We start from the raw sequence: 19,306 nt of genomic DNA on the forward strand, positions 1-19,306 counted from the left end.
GACCAGACTGGATTGTTGTACATGCTACTGATGCTCAGATCCATGTCTAAATTTCCTTCAGATTCATTCCCACTTCCCAATGAAGTCAGGAGAATGATACAGGAATGTAGCATACCCATGAAAATTTTCATAGGAATGAAACCTGCAGGGTGTAGTTTGCATGTTGTACCATGTGAGGTTGAGAATAGACTAATGAACATAAAGACTGAGGAAAGAGTTACCTCACTTAAAAGAGTCACAACAAACACTCCAATAAAATGTGTTTTGTAACTAATAAGGACCTGATGCACAAATGGTGTCTCTGTTCCTCCAGACAGTTTGAAAAACTCTATAAAAGCTCCCGCCACTCAGGGCTCTTCTAACCACTTCTCTTGACTTACTGTCCTCGGTGAACTAGATAAGTCTGATTTGAATCAATCTCTCTCTAACTTTTGAGGTGTCACATAAGTAATCTCTTCAATTCAGGACTAAATCTTGTATGTTGACTCTGTGATTCTCAGCAATTTTAAGGAGTTTTTCTGTCATTTTTTGTGACTGTTAAGTTGCAGACATTAGCGGATTCAGGTTTTAGAAGTTAAGCGTGGGATTTGCAGAGGAACATACGTGTTTCTGACACAGCGTTCCTATGACTCCTAACTGGAGACAGGAAATTGGAATCCCTTTGGCAGCTCTGAATAATCTCAATGCACAGCTTTCATTGAGGGGTTTTGGGAAGAAACCCCTCCACTTTCTTCCATAAAGGGCCATTTCAGTGTTGTTCTACTTCATTGGGAAGTGGCTGGTACTCAATACTGTTTGAGACAGAGTAATTGTTTCAGTGGACCTCCAGTCTGATCTAGTATGACAATTCCTATGTTATGTGTGCAACTCACAATTTTAGATGCAGATTTTGGCTGGTGTAAATTAGCATAGCTCCTTTAAATTAAGTGTAATTGAGCTGATTTAACCCAGCTGACAATCTGGTCCTTCGAGTTTTGTATTGAAAATAGATTATTGTCCATTCACTCATTAGCAAGTCTTGCTGCCTCACAAGCTTGACAACCCGCAACGCCATAATCTGCTCAAGGAGAGAAGTGGTTAGCATGCTGTGGCAAAATGCACACAGGGAAACGAACATTATGAATTTTATTCCTGCCATGCTTTGAATAAACATTTTGTCAAAGGGAGTAAATATCTCATTCATAGAAAGGGTCTCTATCATATGTTTAATCTACTGTCAATATTTTTCAGAGAAAGGGATTGAGAGGGTCAAAGAGCTTAGTTGAGAAGGAGGTTAAGAGTAAGTGGAAGAAGAGGACTAGTACAAAGAAATGGGAGGCCACACATAGCCAGGAACTGTGGGTCTAGGTCATCATTTGCCTGCTCTCTGTACTTGGTCTCCAGTACAATAGTAACTGAGCCTTGATCCTTTATTCCACCATCCCTAGTGCATTATGTTGACTCTTTCCCCTGCTGTGTTTCAGGTGTACCTCCAACACAGAAAGATGTCTTTTGATGAAAGTATTATCGGCGAATTGTACTATAACCCCTGCTGCTATGGAGGCTATCGTGGTTACAGAAGTTATGGCTACTGTAGACCATGGTGTTACCAAAGGCCGTACCAGTATGGTTGGGGCCATCACTACAAATGCTGTTACCCTTACCCTTACCAGTGGGGCTGTGGGTATGGCTATGGAAACGGTTGGCCATGTTTTGCTGAGGAGGAATAGACCTGGAACATGGAAAGACCAGGAAATATAAAGCAAGATTCAGATTTTTGGCTGAGTTTATGGACAATGGTTTTCAGAAATGCAGAGCGTCCTTGACTCCCCTGGGAGTCGTGTGTGCTCAGCTCCTCAGTAAATCTGCCCCATATCTCTATTTCCCCCGTTACACTTTATGACTGTTTCCTCTAATACTTTCCAAACTCTCTGCTTCTTCTAGAATGATCAGTTTAGGCATGCATCTCAATTCCATGAAGGTCCCTTTAGGCCACTGTGACACAGTAAGTGAAGCAAGAGCCTTGTGGGTGGGTCAAAAAACATTTACACTCACTTGAAGGCTCCTTAAAGATCTGTGTAAGGGGCCATTGTGCCAATGAGAATCGAGCCCTATGTGTTCTGGCCTTTTCATGAATATGTGCCATTGGTCTCTGGTTTCAACAGTGCTACAAAAGTTGTATATTGGTGAGGCAGCTTAGTCCTGGATTAAGTTGTGCTTTGTCTTGTTTGATTCTGACTGTGATGAAAGACATATCTCAAAATGGCTGCAAACAGGCCTTAATTGTCAAACTTTACAGCTGCAATGAAGAAAGAACAACATCTGGTGTGAAATGTATCACCTTGAAGCCAGTGATTCATTGCAGACCTTCTTGAAACCCTGGAAATATATTCTTTCTCCTGTGCATTCCTTCTGTCTCTTGCTGTGTACTATTCTTGTTTTTTTCACATTAAACTGATTCTGTATCATAATACCAGCCTTCTGGTTTTTCTTTCTGCTCCATTCCTTATTTAGCAACCACTGTGGCCCAGGTTCACAGATCTCCTTAGGCGCTGACTCTTATTGAAATCAGTATGTACAAGGCACCTAAACACCTTTGTGAATCTGGGCCTGTGTGTAAACATTCACTGCTGTGCAGAAAGCCAGTGCACATGCACTGCTTAATTCCCATTGGAGCTCTGTAGTGAGAGGTGGATCAGGTCTGGCAAGAGTCTGCAATTCATAAGAGAGGTATTACCCCTGCCGTTCCCTTCTATATACTGAGTAACCCAAATAACCTTCAGATATCTTCCCATTGTAAACTCCAGTGAAGTCAGGAAAACAATACCAGAATGTAGTTTGCCAAAAAACCTTTAACTTGAAAGACACCTGCAGAGCATATAATGTAATGTGCATACCATACTATCACAGTTTCTGTTAACTGTTCCTGTGATCCCTCTAGGGCAGTCCCTTAAGGTTTCTGACTCCAAGGTGTCACCTATTTTGGGTAGAGAGACATTCCTCTCTCTCCCATCTGACCACAGGTTTTAAGGCTGCACAGATCCCTGCCTTAAAGTGTGATATCCCCAACTATCCAGTCTAAAGGCCAGTTCCTGTATGCTGCTTTCTCTCTGAAATCTGCTAACAGCATATTGCTAATAATTACAATTCATCACTCTGCTCTTTCTAAGAACACAGCAGGATTCTTAAGATAAAAGCATTACAGAGAAGACATGTAAAAACAATAAAAGTTCCTCCATGCATCCTGAAAGCTTGCCAGAGGTCACCATCAGCCCTATGCATTCCTAGCTGGCCAAAGCCTTTCCAGCCCTTCTGCCAGGGTGGAAACCCCCTTGAAGAGAAGGCCTGGTCATTTGTGGATGAGAAAGAAGTCCCTGAGTCAGTTCAAACCCAGCCTTTTTATATCAAGTTCTTTTCTTTGTCGTTCTCTGGAAAACCCAGTTCGCACTGGTAATTCATGAATAACCCCAGTGGCACCTCTTTGGAGGTGTTTCCATTAGTCAATGATTTATCTTAATCACTCTCCACTGTTTTAGTTCTTGAAGAAGCTGTGGTAACCTTCCCCCTTGGAGTAGAATGCAATCATACAATCCCTGGCCCACAGTTATACATAAACTTCACACAATGGAGTCCTGTGAAGGTTCGGCATAGAATTGCAATATACGTCACAACTCTCATGTGAGGTTGATAATAGACAAATAATCGCAAACACAGAGGAAAACAATTCTATTGATTGATAGAATGACTTGTTCAACAAAATTTGGTTTGTAACTAATAAGGACCTTATGAAGAAAGGGTGTCTCAGATCCTCCAGGGTTCAGATCCTCAATAGTCCCTGTTGAGATATGGGACTATTCTAATGACATCTTGTGACCTCTTTTCTTTGGTAAAGTGGGTAAGGCTGATCTGAATCACTCTCAATATTACTGGTGAGGTGTCACATTGGTGCTAGTTGTAATTTAGGAGTAAATCTTGCATATACACTCTGTGGTTCTTATGAATTATGGGACTTATTGTGAGATCTTGGACATGTCATTTGCCCCTTTTGTGTGCCTATGTCTGAAAAATGGGAACAGAGATATTTACTTATGTCATAAATATAAAGGGAAGGCTGACCACCTTTAAATCCCTCCTGGCCAGAGGAAAAACCCTTTCAAAGGGTTAAGAAGCTAAAGATAACCTCTCTGGCACCTGACCAAAATGACGATTGAGGAGACAAGATACTTTCAAAGCTGGGGGGGGGGAGGAGGAGGGAACAAAAGCTTCTCTCTATCTGTATGTTGCCTTTGCAGGGACCAGAGCAGAAATGCAGGTCAGAACTCCTGTAAAGGGTTAATAAGCAATCTAGTTAGACATGCGTTAGATTCTATTTTGTTTAAATGGCTGATAAAATAAGCTGTGCTGAATAGAATGTAGATTCCTGTTTTTGTGTCTTTTTGTGACTTAAGGTTTAGTCTAGAGGGATTCTCTATGTTTTGAATCTGATTATCCTGTAAGGTATTTACCATCCTGATTTTACAGAGGTGATTCTTTTACTTTTTCTTCAATTAAAATTCTTCTTTTAAAAACCTGATTGCTTTTTGCTTGTTCTTAAGATCCAAGGGTTTGGGTCTGTGTTCACCTATGCAAATTGGTGAGGATTTTTATCAAGCCTTCCCCAGGAAAGGGGGGTAGGGCTTGGGGGATTTTGGGGGGAAAGACTTTCCAAGTGGGCTCTTTCCTGGTAATATTTTGTTAGACACTTGGTGGTGTCAGCAATAAAGTCCAGGGACAAAAGGTAAAATAGTTTGTACCTTGGGGAAGTTTTAACCTAAACTGGTAAAAATAAGCTTAGGGGTTTTTTCATGCAGGTCCCCACATCTGTACCCTAGAGTTCAGAGTGGGGAAGGAACCTTGACAACTTACATTACAGACATAAACTGCACAAAAAGAAAAGGAGTACTTGTGGCACCTTAGAGACTAACAAATTTATTAGAGCATAAGCTTTCGTGAGCTACAGCTCACTTCATCGGATGCATTTGGTGGAAAAAACAGAGGAGAGATTTATATACACACACAGAGAACATGAAACGATGGGTTTATCATACACACTGTAAGGAGAGTGATCACTTAAGATAAGCCATCACCAGCAGCAGGGGGGGGAAAGGAGGAAAACCTTTCAGGGTGACAAGCAAGGCAGGCTATTTCCAGCAGTTAACAAGAATATCTGAGGAACAGTGGGGGGTGGGGTGGGGGAGAGAAATAACACGGGGAAATAGTTTTACTTTGTGTAATGACTCATCCATTCCCAGTCTCTATTCAAGCCTAAGTTAATTGTATCCAGTTTGCAAATTAATTCCAATTCAGCAGTCTCTCATTGGAGTCTGTTTTTGAAGCTTTTTTGTTGAAGTATAGCCACTCTTAGGTCTGTGATCGAGTGACCAGAGAGATTGAAGTGTTCTCCACTTGGTTTTTGAATGTTATAATTCTTGACGTCTGATTTGTGTCCACTCATTCTTTTATGTAGAGACTGTCCAGTTTGACCAATGTACATGGCAGAGGGGCATTGCTGGCACATGATGGCATATATCACATTGGTAGATGCGCAGGTGAACGAGCCTCTGATAGTGTGGCTGATGTGATTAGGCCCTATGATGGTGTCCCCTGAATAGATATGTGGACAGAGTTGGCAACGGGCTTTGTTGCAAGGATAGGTTCCTGGGTTAGTGGTTCTGTTGTGCGGTGTGTGGTTGCTGGTGAGTATTTGCTTCAGATTGGGGGGCTGTCTGTAAGCAAGTACTGGCCTGTCTCGCAAGATCTGTGAGAGTGATGGGTCGTCCTTCAGGATAGGTTGTAGATCCTTGATGATGCGTTGGAGAGGTTTTAGTTGGGGGCTGAAGGTGATGGCTAGTGGCGTTCTGTTCTTTTCTTTGTTGGGCCTGTCCTGTAGTAGGTGACTTCTGGGTACCCTTCTGGCTCTGTCAATCTGTTTCTTCACTTCAGCAGGTGGGTATTGTAGTTGTAGGAATGCATGATAGAGATCTTGTAGGTGTTTGTCTCTGTCTGAGGGGTTGGAGCAAATGCGGTTATATCGTAGAGCTTGGCTGTAGACAATGGATCGAGTGGTATGATCTGGATGAAAGCTAGAGGCATGTAGGTAGGAATAGCGGTCAGTAGGTTTCCGGTATAGGGTGGTGTTTATGTGAGCATCGCTTATTAGCACCGTAGTGTCCAGGAAGTGGATCTCTTGTGTGGACTGGTCCAGGCTGAGGTTGATGGTGGGATGGAAATTGTTGAAATCCTGGTGGAATTCCTCAAGGGCTTCTTTTCCATGGGTCCAGATGATGATGATGTCATCAATGTAGCGCAAGTAGAGTAGGGGCATTAGGGAACGAGAGCTGAGGAAGCGTTGTTCTAAGTCAGCCATAAAAATGTTGGCATACTGTGGGGCCATGCGGGTACCCATTGCAGTGCCGCTGATTTGAAGGTCTCCATTGTCCCGAAATGTGAAATAGTTATGGGTGAGGACAAAGTCACAAAGTTCAGCCACCAGGTTAGCCGTGACATTATCGGGGATACTGTTTCTGACGGCTTGTAGTCCATCTTTGTGTGGAATGGTGGTGTAGAGGCTTCTACATCCATAGTGGCTAGGATGGTGTTTTTAGGAAGATCACCAATGGACTGTAGTTTCCTCAGGAAGTCAGTGGTGTCTCGAAGATAGCTGGGAGTGCTGGTAACGTAGGCCTGAGGAGGGAGTCTACATAGCCAGACAATCCTGCTGTCAGGGTGCCAATGCCTGAGATGATGGGGTGTCCAGGATTTCCAGGTTTATGGATCTTGGGTAGCAGGTCGGGGTTCTAGGGGTGTGTCTGTGCAGATTTGTTCTTGTGCTTTTTCAGGGAGTTTCTTGAGCAAATGCTGTAGTTTCTTTTGGTAACTCTCAGTGGGATCAGAGGGTAATGGCTTGTAGAAAGTGGTGTTGGAGAGCTGCCTAGTAGCCTCTTGTTCATACTCCGACCTATTCATGATGACGACAGCACCTCCTTTGTCAGCCTTTTTGATTATGATGTCAGAGTTGTTTCTGAGGCTGTGGATGGCACTGTGTTCTGCATGGCTGAGGTTATGGGGCAAGCGATGCTGCTTTTCCACAATTTCAGCTCGTGCACGTCGGCGGAAGCACTCTATGTAGAAGTCCAGGCTGCTGTTTCGACCTTCAGGAGGAGTCCACCCAGAATCCTTCTTTTTGTAGTGTTGGTAGGAAGGTCTCTGTGGGTTAATATGTTGGTCAGAAGTGTGTTGGAAATATTCCTTGAGTCGGAGACGTCGAAAATAGGATTCTAGTCACCACAGTATCATGTTCGTGGGGGTGGAGGGGCAAAAGGAGAGGCCCCGAGATAGGACAGATTCTTCTGCTGGGCTAAAAGTATAGTTGGATAGATTAACAATATTGCTGGGTGGGTTACGGGAACCACTGTTGTGGCCCCTTGTGTCATGTAGTAGTTTAGATAGCTTAGTGTCCTTTTTCTTTTGTAGAGAAGCAAAGTGTGTGTTGTAAATGGCTTGTCTAGTCCAGCCACAAGGGCCCCTCTGCCATGTACATTGGTCAAACTGGACAGTCTCTATGTAAAAGAATGAATGGACACAAATCAGACGTCGAGAATTATAACATTCAAAAACCAGTTGGAGAACATTTCAATCTCTCTGGTCACTCGATTACAGACCTAAGAGTGGCTATCCTTCAACAAAAAAGCTTCAAAAACAGACTCCAACGAGAGACTGCTGAATTGGAATTAATTTCCAAACTGGATACAATTAATTTAGGCTTGAATAGAGACTGGGAATGGATGAGTCATTACACAAAGTAAAACTATTTCCCCATGGTATTTCTCCCCCCCACCCCACCCCCCACTGTTCCTCAGATATTCTTGTTAACTGCTGGAAATAGCCTACCTATTCACCAAGGATGAATGCACTATAAGGTGGGTAGAAAGCTGGCTAGATTGTCGGGCTCAACGGGTAGTGATCAATGGCTCCATGTCTAGTTGGCAGCCGGTGTCAAGTGGAGTGCCCCAGGGGTCGGTCCTGGGGCCCGTTTTGTTCAATATCTTCATAAATGATCTGGAGGATGGTGTGGATTGCACTCTCAGCAAATTTGCGGATGATACTAAACTGGGAGGAGTGGTAGATACGCTGGAGGGGAGGGATAGGATACAGAAGGACCTAGACAAATTGGAGGATTGGGCCAAAAGAAATCTAATGAGGTTCAATAAGGATAAGTGCAGGGTCCTGCACTTAGGATGGAAGAATCCAATGCACCGCTACAGACTAGGGACCGAATGGCTCGGCAGCAGTTCTGCGGAAAAGGACCTAGGGGTGACAGTGGACGAGAAGCTGGATATGAGTCAGCAGTGTGCCCTTGTTGCCAAGAAGGCCAATGGCATTTTGGGATGTATAAGTAGGGGCATAGCGAGCAGATCGAGGGACGTGATCGTTCCCCTCTATTCGACACTGGTGAGGCCTCATCTGGAGTACTGTGTCCAGTTTTGGGCCCCAGACTACAAGAAGGATGTGGATAAATTGGAAAGAGTACAGCGAAGGGCAACAAAAATGATTAGGGGTCTAGAGCACATGACTTATGAGGAGAGGCTGAGGGAGCTGGGATTGTTTAGTCTGCAGAAGAGAAGAATGAGGGGGGATTTGATAGCTGCTTTCAACTACCTGAAAGGGGGTTTCAAAGAGGATGGCTCTAGACTGTTCTCAATGGTAGCAGATGACAGAACGAGGAGTAATGGTCTCAAGTTGCAATGGGGGAGGTTTAGATTGGATATTAGGAAAAACTTTTTCACTAAGAGGGTGGTGAAACACTGGAATGCGTTACCTAGGGAGGTGGTAGAATCTCCTTCCTTAGAGGTTTTTAAGGTCAGGCTTGACAAAGCCCTGGCTAGGATGATTTAACTGGGACTTGGTCCTGCTTTGAGCAGGGGGTTGGACTAGATGACCTTCTGGGGTCCCTTCCAACCCTGATATTCTATATTCTATGATTCTACCTTGCTTGTCACCATGAAAGGTTTTCCTCCTTTCCCCCCCTGCTGCTGGTGATGGCTTATCTTAAGTGATGAAAAAGAAAAGGAGTACTTGTGGAACCTTAGAGACCAACAAATTTATTAGAGCATAAGCTTTCGTGAGCTACAGCTCACGAAAGCTTATGCTCTAATAAATTTGTTGGTCTCTAAGGTGCCATAAGTACTCCTTTTCTTTTTGCGAATACAAACTAACACGGCTGCTACTCTGAAACCTGTGCTTAGGTGATCACTCTCCTTACAGTGTGTATGATAAACCCATTGTTTCATGTTCTCTGTGTGTGTATATAAATCTCCCCTCTGTTTTTTCCACCAAATGCATCCGATGAAGTGAGCTGTAGCTCACGAAAGCTTATGCTCAAATAAATTTGTTATTCTCTAAGGTACCACAAGTACTCCTTTTCTTTTTGCGAATACAGACTAACACAGCTGCTACTCTGAAACCTGTCATAAACTGCACAACTCACTATCCAAATAATTGTTCCATGGACCTTTCCTCCCATGCTTTTTGTGTGCATCCATAATAAGGACTAATAGTAGGAAAAGGTTCCTTTAATATGGATACTTCATCTAGAGCCCTTTGATCAAACAAAGCTCAGTTTGCATGACTAATGCTACCTCAGGCCCTAATGATGAATTTTCTAATTAATCTTTCTATGTCCATGCATGCCTGTGCAACTCTTAAACAGAAATTCCTGTGGGCCTTAATTCTGGACTCACCAGTTCTCTTTTATCATAACTATCTATTTTCCACCAGTTTCTTCTCTGCCAGATACTCCACTGATGTGTAGAGATTAGAATCCGGCTAGAGAGTTGTCATTCATGCCAGGCTAATGTTGGTGTAAATTCTGCAAGATCGGATACTAGACCCTTAATTTGCAATCACTTTACGAGATCCAGGGGCAATGGCAGTTTGATATTGAAGTTTTGGATTTCACTCCACTTGATAAAACTCAATTAAATGTATATTTTTGTCATTTTTTGCTCATAAACTGGGCTGCAGCAATTTCTAGGGTCCCGTGAGAGACAATAGTCAAAATTGGCTTCATCTGGAATGTTGCAAACACAATTGACTGAGTCTGTTCTCCCAAAATACAATGTGTATTAATTCTGTAAGGGTCATTAAGATAGCATGGGACCCACAGCACTGCTAATGAGAATTGTCCTATACAATTATATTATCTAAAAATGAGGTACCATGGCTTGACATGGAAGAAACCTTACCTGAAAGAATATCTTTTTCATGTGGGGTGTTCTCATTTTCAAAAGATGGACGTTTTTAACTGATCGTTTTTTTCTAGGATTTTTTTTTTTGAGAGTCTGCTCTCAATTACATGTGTTCGTTGTGACAAATCATGAAACCAGAATCAGTATCTTTTGGGAAATGCTTTGTATTAAGATTATCTATCACCGTGTGCAAAGCAAGGTAGGTTAGATTGTGTTTGACACACACAAAGGGGAGGGTTACCACAGCTCCTTCAGAAACTAACACAGTGACTAAGGTAAATAACTGAGGAATGGAAACACCTCCAGAGAGGTGCCACCCCTGGGAGGCTGGCGTAAGGGTTGTGCAGCCTTAAATCCTCAGGTGAGAAGGGAGCCTGATGAAGATCTCCAGCTAAGAAAGCTGACGATTGGGAGATGAAGGAATCACAGGGAGAGATAAAGTTCCAGTTACCCTGAAATGGTGATAATATGATATTCACATTATACCTAGATACATACAGGAAAGTATTACGTGTCTCTCTCACACTGATTTCAGTATAGGTTAGATGCCAAAGTAATTCTGTGGACCTCGGCCACAGTGGATGGTAAATAAGAAATGGAGCAGAAAGGAAAACCAAAAGGCTGGTAATATGATGCAGAATGACTTTAATGTGAATTAGAAGAGGAGTACGTAGAAAGAGACACAAGCAATGAAGAGCAGAAAGAAAATATTTCCAGAAAAAAGAAAAGGAGGGCTTGTGGCACCTTAGAGACTAACAAATTTATTTGAGCATAAGCTTTCGTGAGCTACAGCCCACTTCACTGGATGCATTCAGTGGAAAATACAGTGGGGAAAACTGTATTTTCCACTTGAGTGCCACAAGTACTCCTTTTCTTTTTGCGGATACAGACTAACACGGCTGCTACTCTGAAACCTGTCATGTTTCCAAAGTTTCAAGCATGTCTACAATGGCTCCCAGGTGATGCATTTCACAACAGATCTTCTTCCTTCATTGCAGCTGTGGAGATTGACAGTGAAGTCCTGTTTCCAGCATTTTTATTCCAGTCAGGATCAAATGAGACAAAGCAGAATGTGAGCAGAGCACTACGCTGTTTCTCTGTGATTCATCTTCCGTAGCAAAGTTAAAGGCAGAGACAAATGGCCCATACTCAGGAAGAGGCCAGTACACCCAGGGCCTAATTTTCACTGACACTAAGATCCCTTTATGTTGCTCTGTAAGGAGCCTGCATGTGTGTGTAAATGTATTTGTGCCAACTTTAAGGTCCCTGCCTCAGTGACACTGTCAGAGTGGCCTAAGGGGCTTTTGTGGAATTGGGAGTCAGGCCTTTAGAGAGTTCTAGAAAAAGCCGTTAGAAGAGGAGGCAATAGCGGAAACAGTCATAAAGGGAAATACAGCTACGAGGCAGGTTTCCTGAGGCACTGGGCAATCACAGCTCCCATGGCAGTAGTGGTTGCTCAGCATTTCTGAAAGCCATTGCCCATAAGCTGATTGGTGAATCGTATCTTGCTTTTCGTTTCCTGGTTGTTCCTTGTTCTGGGTCTATTGCTCCTCAGCGAAACATGGCCAGCATCTTCCATAGCCGTACCCACTGCCCCATCGGTAAGGGTAAGAGTAGCAGGAATCATAATTATGGCCCCAACCATAACTGTATGGCCTATAGTAACCCCATGGCTGATAGCAGTCATAACGGCCCCTACAACCGCCCCAGCCCCCATTCCAACAGGGGTCACAGCCCCAATTATGAGAAATCTTTTGGTGGTGGTAAGTCATCTTTCTGCGTTGGAGGTAAACCTGAAACACACAGCAGGGAAAAGAGTCAGTGTAATGCATTAGAGCCAAGAGCATGAAAAGGAAAAAGCTCAGTTCCTATTGTAACACGGGCTAGAGACAGAGAGACAGAGACGGGAAATGATAACCTAGCCCCTCAGTTCCCAGTTACATTTTGCTTCCTATTGCCTCGTCCTAGTCCCCTTGTTCCCCACTCTCTTAGCCTCCCTCCTAACCAACCCTTCTGAACCCTTCTGAGTCCCTTTCTCTTAAAAACACTGAATGGAGCAAATAAAGTACAATATAGAATATTTCTGTCAGACACTCATGGGATTTTTTCCCCCTTATACAGAAAGTTTATATAAAGTATGGGCAGGATAAAGGTGAACTTGTGAGGATTTAACCTCAGAATGCAAACCACTTCTCTTCTGGTATGAGAGTGTGGCGCTTTGGTTTCGAATGCCAGATCCTGAGCAGGAAGATATCGGCACTGTTCAGCTGAATTCGGGGATCTAAGCTAATTTACACCAATTGTAGATATGAATCTAAAATTGTTACTAGTGCACATAAGGACATAGAAATTGCCATACTGGATCAGACCAGAAGTCCGTCTTATGCATTAGTATTTCTGAAGTATTGTTGAGTACCAGAGGCCACCGCCTAGAGAAGTACACAGGCGTGGTCTCTTGTGGAATAAACTGGGGATGTTTCTTTCTAACACCGCTTAGTTAAAGGTTGAGTATAAGATTTTTTCAAAGCTATCTAAGAAATTTGAACACCTAATTCCTAATTGAAATAAACAGGAACTAGTGTCCCAAATGCCTATGTAAGTACCAGTGAAAATTTCAGCCTTTACTTCTAAACCATGAATCTGCCAGTTCCTGCAACTGAATAACTGCTATTTTAATGGAAAAAATCCCTTTATGTAGCCAATATTCACAGTTATACGCAAGATTCAGTCCTAATTTAAAACCATCGCTAATGTAACATTTCCATAGTTCTAGAGACAAATAGGACTTACCAAGCTCACCAAGGAGGATAAATCAAGGGAAGTGGTTAAAGAATCCTGAGTCCCAAGAGCTTTTATACAATTTCACATACTGCCTGGAGAATCTGAGACACCCTTTAGTTTAAGGTCTTAAATGATTACAAAACACGCTTTGCTATGCACGTCACTCCTTCATCTGATATAATTGTTTTCAGATTATGTTTTCAGCCTCCCATGGCATGACATGCCCAAAACACCCTATAGGTTTCTTTCATCTGAAAAGTTTTATGGGGCACAATCTAACCTGAAATTGTTCTAGTGACCTCCATCAGATTTACAGTAGGAATTAATGCAAAGGTTAGTCAGAGCTGTATCTATTGCACAATCTGCTGTCCTGTAAAAGAATCCAGTCTGGTCCTTGTGAGCCATGCTAGTATGTCTTTGGGGAATTACATAGTTCCTCCTAAAATTCGTAGGAAGAAAGGACCACTGTGGAAAGCCTGCACCCTCAAGTTTTCTGATCTACTGCCCATTGAAGTCAATGACAGTCATTACTCTGCACGGGCTTTGTCTCAGGCTCTATGACTTGAAATTGCCCTCTGAAAAAATTATAGCATAGCACCTGTGCACCACTTAAGTTCCACTTAAGCCTTCAAAATAGATCTTGATAGAGACCTGAGAGTTGATTAGGTCTTTGTGCTGGCCCTCTTCTCAGGGGTGAATTTCCTCTCATGCTGATTAGAAATTCAGTTCATGATTATGAACCTCCACTGTGTCACCAATGCTAAGGGATCGTGGGATCATACTGGCAGAAGCTTAGTGTGCTGCCTACTGCGGGGCTGCTCTGGGGTTGAGCTGAGGGATGGTGGTGGGTGAAAACAAGCAGTGCAGTCTATTAGAAAGGCTTTGAGCTAAATCTTGGAATATTTATGGCATCATCAACTTGATCTCCATCCAACAGCAGCCAAGGCAAATTGTGGTGTTGCAAGAAAATACAGCTGATTAGATGAAACACAGGAAAGATGGAGATGTGGTCTTCTTAGCCAAGGCTATGGGCTGAGATTAGATTAATTGAAAATCTGATCAGCTTTAGGGCGTGCTGCAAGACCTTCAGCTTGCAGAATGCTTGTCTGCCTTGCTGAGAATTATTTTCCAAGTGTAACAGACAACATACATTGTTTCCTCTAACCAGGCAAGCGTGACGAACTTTCTTATGATTTAAAAGCACTGAACATCTTTAAATTCCGTGGAATTGTTTTGATTCATTCCAGTTGATCTCCTTATCTTAAACTTTCCAAAGAAATTTGTACAATAAAAGGAATTGGAAAGCTTCTTTTAAATGGAAATCAAATAATTTGAAATCCTGAGCTGCAAATCACAACCTCATTAGTGGAATGACTCAAGTCACCTTGACATGCAAATTTTTAAAGGTGAGTATATTACTCAATTGAATGGCGTCTTTCATTATCAAACTATTAATATAATAATAATATACCGCTTTATATATGAAAAGCTTTAATGAGTGCTTGTGAAGTGCTTTGATATTCAGAGTCCTGAGGAAGTAGAGTATCCTCCATGAGTGTTATGATCCCTGTTTTTATGCAGAGAAACAGAGGCACGTTAAGGTGAAGGTCAGACAAGAAGCAAGTTGCAAAATCAGAAATAAAACCCAGTAGACTTGACAACATGTGCTATGTACTTACCATTGGTTCTGAACTCACTTAGACCCTTCACATTTTTGACTTTCAAATAGGTCAGGTTGAAATTTCAAGTCACAAAAGGGCCTGAGACAAAATACCCTATCGGTTTATTTCATCTGAAAAGTTTTATGGGACACAATCTTTCCTGGAATCATTCTAGTGACCTCCATCGGATTTACAATAGGAATTAATCTGAAGGTTAATCAGAGCTGTATCTGTTGCATAACTACTATTTTTAAAAGAAAAGGAGTACTTGTGGCACCTTAGAGACTAACACATTTATTAGAGCATAAGCTTTCGTGAGCTATGCATCCAATGAAGTGAGCTGTAGCTCACGAAAGCTTATGCTCTAATAAATGTGTTAGTCTCTAAGGTGCCACAAGTACTCCTTTTCTTTTTGCGAATATAGACTAACACGGCTGCTACTCTGAAACCTGTTACTATTTTAAAGGAACAACCCCTTTATGTAGACAATACTCACAAAGTTGTATAAAAGTTTGAGTCTTAAATTAAAACCATCACTAATGCAACATCTGCTAGTATGTGGTGGGGGCATTGCATAGTTCTTCCTTAACTTCGTAGGAGGGAAGAAACACTGTGCAAAGCCTGCACTCTCAAGTTTTCTAATCTACTGCCCATTGAAGTCAATGGGAGTCATTACTCTGGGTGGGTTTTGTCTCAGGCCCTGTGACTTGATATTTCAACCTGACCTATTTGAATGCCAAGAATGTGAAGAGTCTAAGAGGGCTCAGGACCATTGGTAAGTACATAGCAGATATCAAGACTACTGGGTTTCATTTCTGATTTTCAAAAAAAGAAAAGGAGTACTTGTGGCACCTTAGAGACTAACAAATTTATTTGAGCATAAGCTTTCGTGAGCTATAGCTCACTTCATCGGATGCATTTGGTGGAAAATACAGAGGGGAGATTGATATACACACACAGAGAACATGAAACAATGGGTTTTATCATACACACTGTAAGGAGAGTGATCACTTAAGATGAGCCATCACCAGCAGCAGGGGGGGGAAAGGAGGAAAACCTTTCATGGTGACAAGCAAGGTAGGCTATTTCCAGCAGTTAACAAGAATATCTGAGGAACAGTGCGGGGTGGGGTAGGGGGAGAAATACCATGGGGAAATAGTTTTACTTTATGTAATGACTCATCCATTCCCAGTCTCTATTCAAGCCTAAGTTAATTGTATCCAGTTTGCAAATTAATTCCAATTCAGCAGTCTCTCGTTGGAGTCTGTTTTTGAAGTTTTTTTGTTGAAGGATAGCCACTCTCAGGTCTGTAGTCGAGTGACCAGAGAGACTGAAGTGTTCTCTGACTGGTTTTTGAATGTTATAATTCTTGTCGTCTGATTTGTGTCCATTTATTCTTTTACGTAGAGACTGTCCACTTTGACCAATGTACATGGCAGAGGGGCATTGCTAGCACATGATGGCATATATCACATTGGTAGATGCGCAGGTGAATGAGCCTCTGATAGTGTGGCTGATGTGATTAGGCCCTATGATGGTATCCCCTGAATAGATATGTGGACAGAGTTGGCAACGGGCTTTGTTGCAAGGATAGGTTCCTGGGTTAGTGGTTCTGTTGTGTGGTGTGTGGTTGCTGGTGAGTATTTGCTTCAGATTGGGGGGCTGTCTGTAATTTTGCAACTTATTCCCTGTTTGACCTTCACCTTAATGTGCCTCTGTTTCTCTGCATGAAAAAAGGGAATCATAGCACTCATGGAGGATGTTCTATTTCCTCAGAACTCTGGATATCAGAGCACCTCACAAGTACTCTTTAAGGTTTTTGATTCACAAAGAAGTATATTATTGTGATATTAATAGTTTGATGCTGGAAGACACCCTTCTATTGAATAATATACTCACCTTTAAAAATATGTATGTCAAGGAGACTCAAGTCATTCCCCTAATGAGGTTGTGATTTGTAGCTCAGAATATGGGATTATTTGATTTCCATTTAAAAGAAGCTTTCCATTTCCTTTTATTATATAAATTCCTTTGGAAAGTTTGAGTAGGAGATCAACTGGAATGAAGCAAAACAATTCCACAGAATTTAAAAATATTCAGTGCTTTTAAATCAAAACAAGGCTCTTCACTCTTGCCTGGTTAGAGGAAACAATATATGGCTTTTGTGTCCCACTTTGAAAATAATTCTCAGCAAGGTAGACAAGCATTCTGCAAACTCAGGGTCTTGCAGCATTCCCTAAGGCTTGTCAGGTTTTCAATCAATCTAAGCTTAGCCCATAGCCTTGTTCAAGAAAGCCATATCTCCATCTTTTCTGTGTTTTTTTCTGGGATTTATCAGTTGTATTTTCTTGCAAGACCGCAATTTGTCTTGGCTGTTGTTGGATGGAGATCATGTTCCTGATGCCGTAAATATTCCAGGGTTTATCTCAAAGCCTTTATAAAATATTGCACTGCTTGTTTTCACCCACCGCCATCCCTCATCTCAATCCCAGAGCAACCCCACAATAGGCAACACACTGAGCTTCTGCATGATGTTTACCCTGATCCTGCCGCATTGGTGGAAGTGGTTTAGGAACTGAAATTCTAAGCAACATAAGGGCAAATTTCAAGTCATAGGGCCTGAGACAAAACTCACCCAGAGTAATGACTCCCATTGACTTCAATGGACAGTAGATCAGAAAACTTGGGGGTCCAGGCTATGTACAGTGGTCCTTCCCTCTTACAAATTCCAGGAAGAACTCTACAATGCCCCCAACATATAGCAGCATGGCTCACAAGGACACACCTGGATTCCTTTCCATGACAGTACATTGTGCAACAGATATAGCTCGAACTAACCTTTAGATTCATTCTTATTGTAAATCTGACAGAGCTCATTAGCATGATTCCTCACGAAAGCTTATGCTCAAATAAATTTGTTAGTATCTAAGGTGCCACAAGTACTCCTTTTCTTCCTCCAGTGAAGACTGTGTCCCATAAACTTTTGAGATGAAAGAAACTTATAAGGTGTTTTGTATACAACATACCATGTGAGGCTAAAAACACAATAAGCCTGAAAACAGTTATGTCAAATGAAAGACTGATGTGTGTAGCAAAGCATGTTTTGTAACCAATTAAGAAATCAAGCTACAGGGTGTCTCATATTCTCCAGGCAATCTGAGAACCTGTATAAAAGCACTCACGACTCAAGGTTCTTTAACCACGTCTCTTGACTTAACCTTTTCGGTGAGCTTGGTAAGTCCCATTTGTCTCAGTCTCTCTAGAGCTATTGAAAAGTTAGTGATAGTTTTAAATTAGGACCGAATCTTGCATAAAAATAGCAGTTATTCAGTTGAAGGCACTGGTGGAATCATGGTTCAGAAAAAAAAGCTGCAATTTTCACTGGTACATAGGAATTTGGGACAATATTTCCATTAGGAATTAGATTTATTGTAAGAAGCTGTATTGTACGTTTATTTCTTCCAGTCAGAGTTTTCTCCTTTTTCCTTTCATTCTCTTGGCTCTAATGCATTATGCTGACTCTTTTCCCTGCTGTGTGTTTCAGGCTTATCTCCAACGTAGAAAGATGACTTATCACCTCCAAAAGATTTCTCATAATTGGGGCTGTGACCCCTGTTGGAATGGGGGCTGGGGCGGTTGTAGGGGCCATTATGACTGCTATCGGCCATGGGGGTACTATAGGCCATACAGTTATGGTTGGGGCCATAATTATGATTCCTGCTACTCTTACCCTTACCGATGGGGCAGTGGGTACGGCTATGGAAGATGCTGGCCATGTTTCGCTGAGGAGCAATAGACCCAGAACAAGGAACAACCAGGAAGTGAAAAGCAAGATACAATTCACCGATCAGCTTATGGGCAATGGCTTTCAGAAATGCTGAGCAATCACCACTGCCATGGGAGCTGTGATTGCTCAGTGCCTCAGGAAACCTGCCTCGTAGCTGTATTTCCCTTTATGACTGTTTCCGCTATTGCCTCCTATTCTAACGGCTTCTTCTAGAACTCTCTAAAGGCCTGACTCCCAGTTCCACAAAGGCCCCTTTAGGCCACTCTGGCAGTGTCACTGAGGCAGGAACCTTAAAGTTGGCACAAATAACATTTACACTCACGTGCAGTCTCCTTATAGAGCAACGTAAAGGGATCTTAGTGTCAATGAGAATTAGGCCCTAGGTACTGGCCTCTTCCTGAGTATGGGCCATTTGTCTCTGCCTTTAACTTTGCTAAGGAAGATGACACACAGAGAAACAGCATAGTACTCTGCTCACGTTCTGCTTTGTCTCATTTGTTCCTGACTGGAATAAAAATGCTGGAAACAGGACTTCACTGTTAACGCTACAGCTGCAAATTGTGCAAATTATACAGTACACTGGTATAAATGATGGCTCTCCTAGATTGGTTCTAACCTCTACATAAGAGTGGAGGATCTGGCAGAGAAGCAATGAAAACCATGATGGAGAATGGGCAGTTATGATGAAAAGAGGACCGGTGAGTCCAGAATTAAGGTCTGGAAGAATTTCTGTTTAAGAGCTGCATGGGCATAGAGGGGGAAGAGATGAACTGATTAGAGGATTCATCAGGAACTGAGATAGTATTAGTCAT

General features: G+C 42.3%; 1 long non-coding RNA gene across 1 annotated transcript in view; it reads left to right on the top strand.

Annotated features, from left to right (window-relative positions):
- LOC119847896 overlaps positions 1-2,381 on the top strand; it is a 67,890-nt gene extending 65,509 nt beyond the window's left edge. The window contains exon 3 of the long non-coding RNA XR_005290175.1: positions 1,464-2,381. This is a non-coding gene — a long non-coding RNA (uncharacterized LOC119847896). The remainder of the gene's footprint in view (positions 1-1,463) is intronic.
- Positions 2,382-19,306: the final 16,925 nt, after the last annotated feature.

Source organism: Dermochelys coriacea, chromosome 24 (genome assembly GCF_009764565.3).
Source record: "Dermochelys coriacea isolate rDerCor1 chromosome 24, rDerCor1.pri.v4, whole genome shotgun sequence".
NCBI classification, from domain to species: Eukaryota; Metazoa; Chordata; order Testudines; family Dermochelyidae; genus Dermochelys; species Dermochelys coriacea.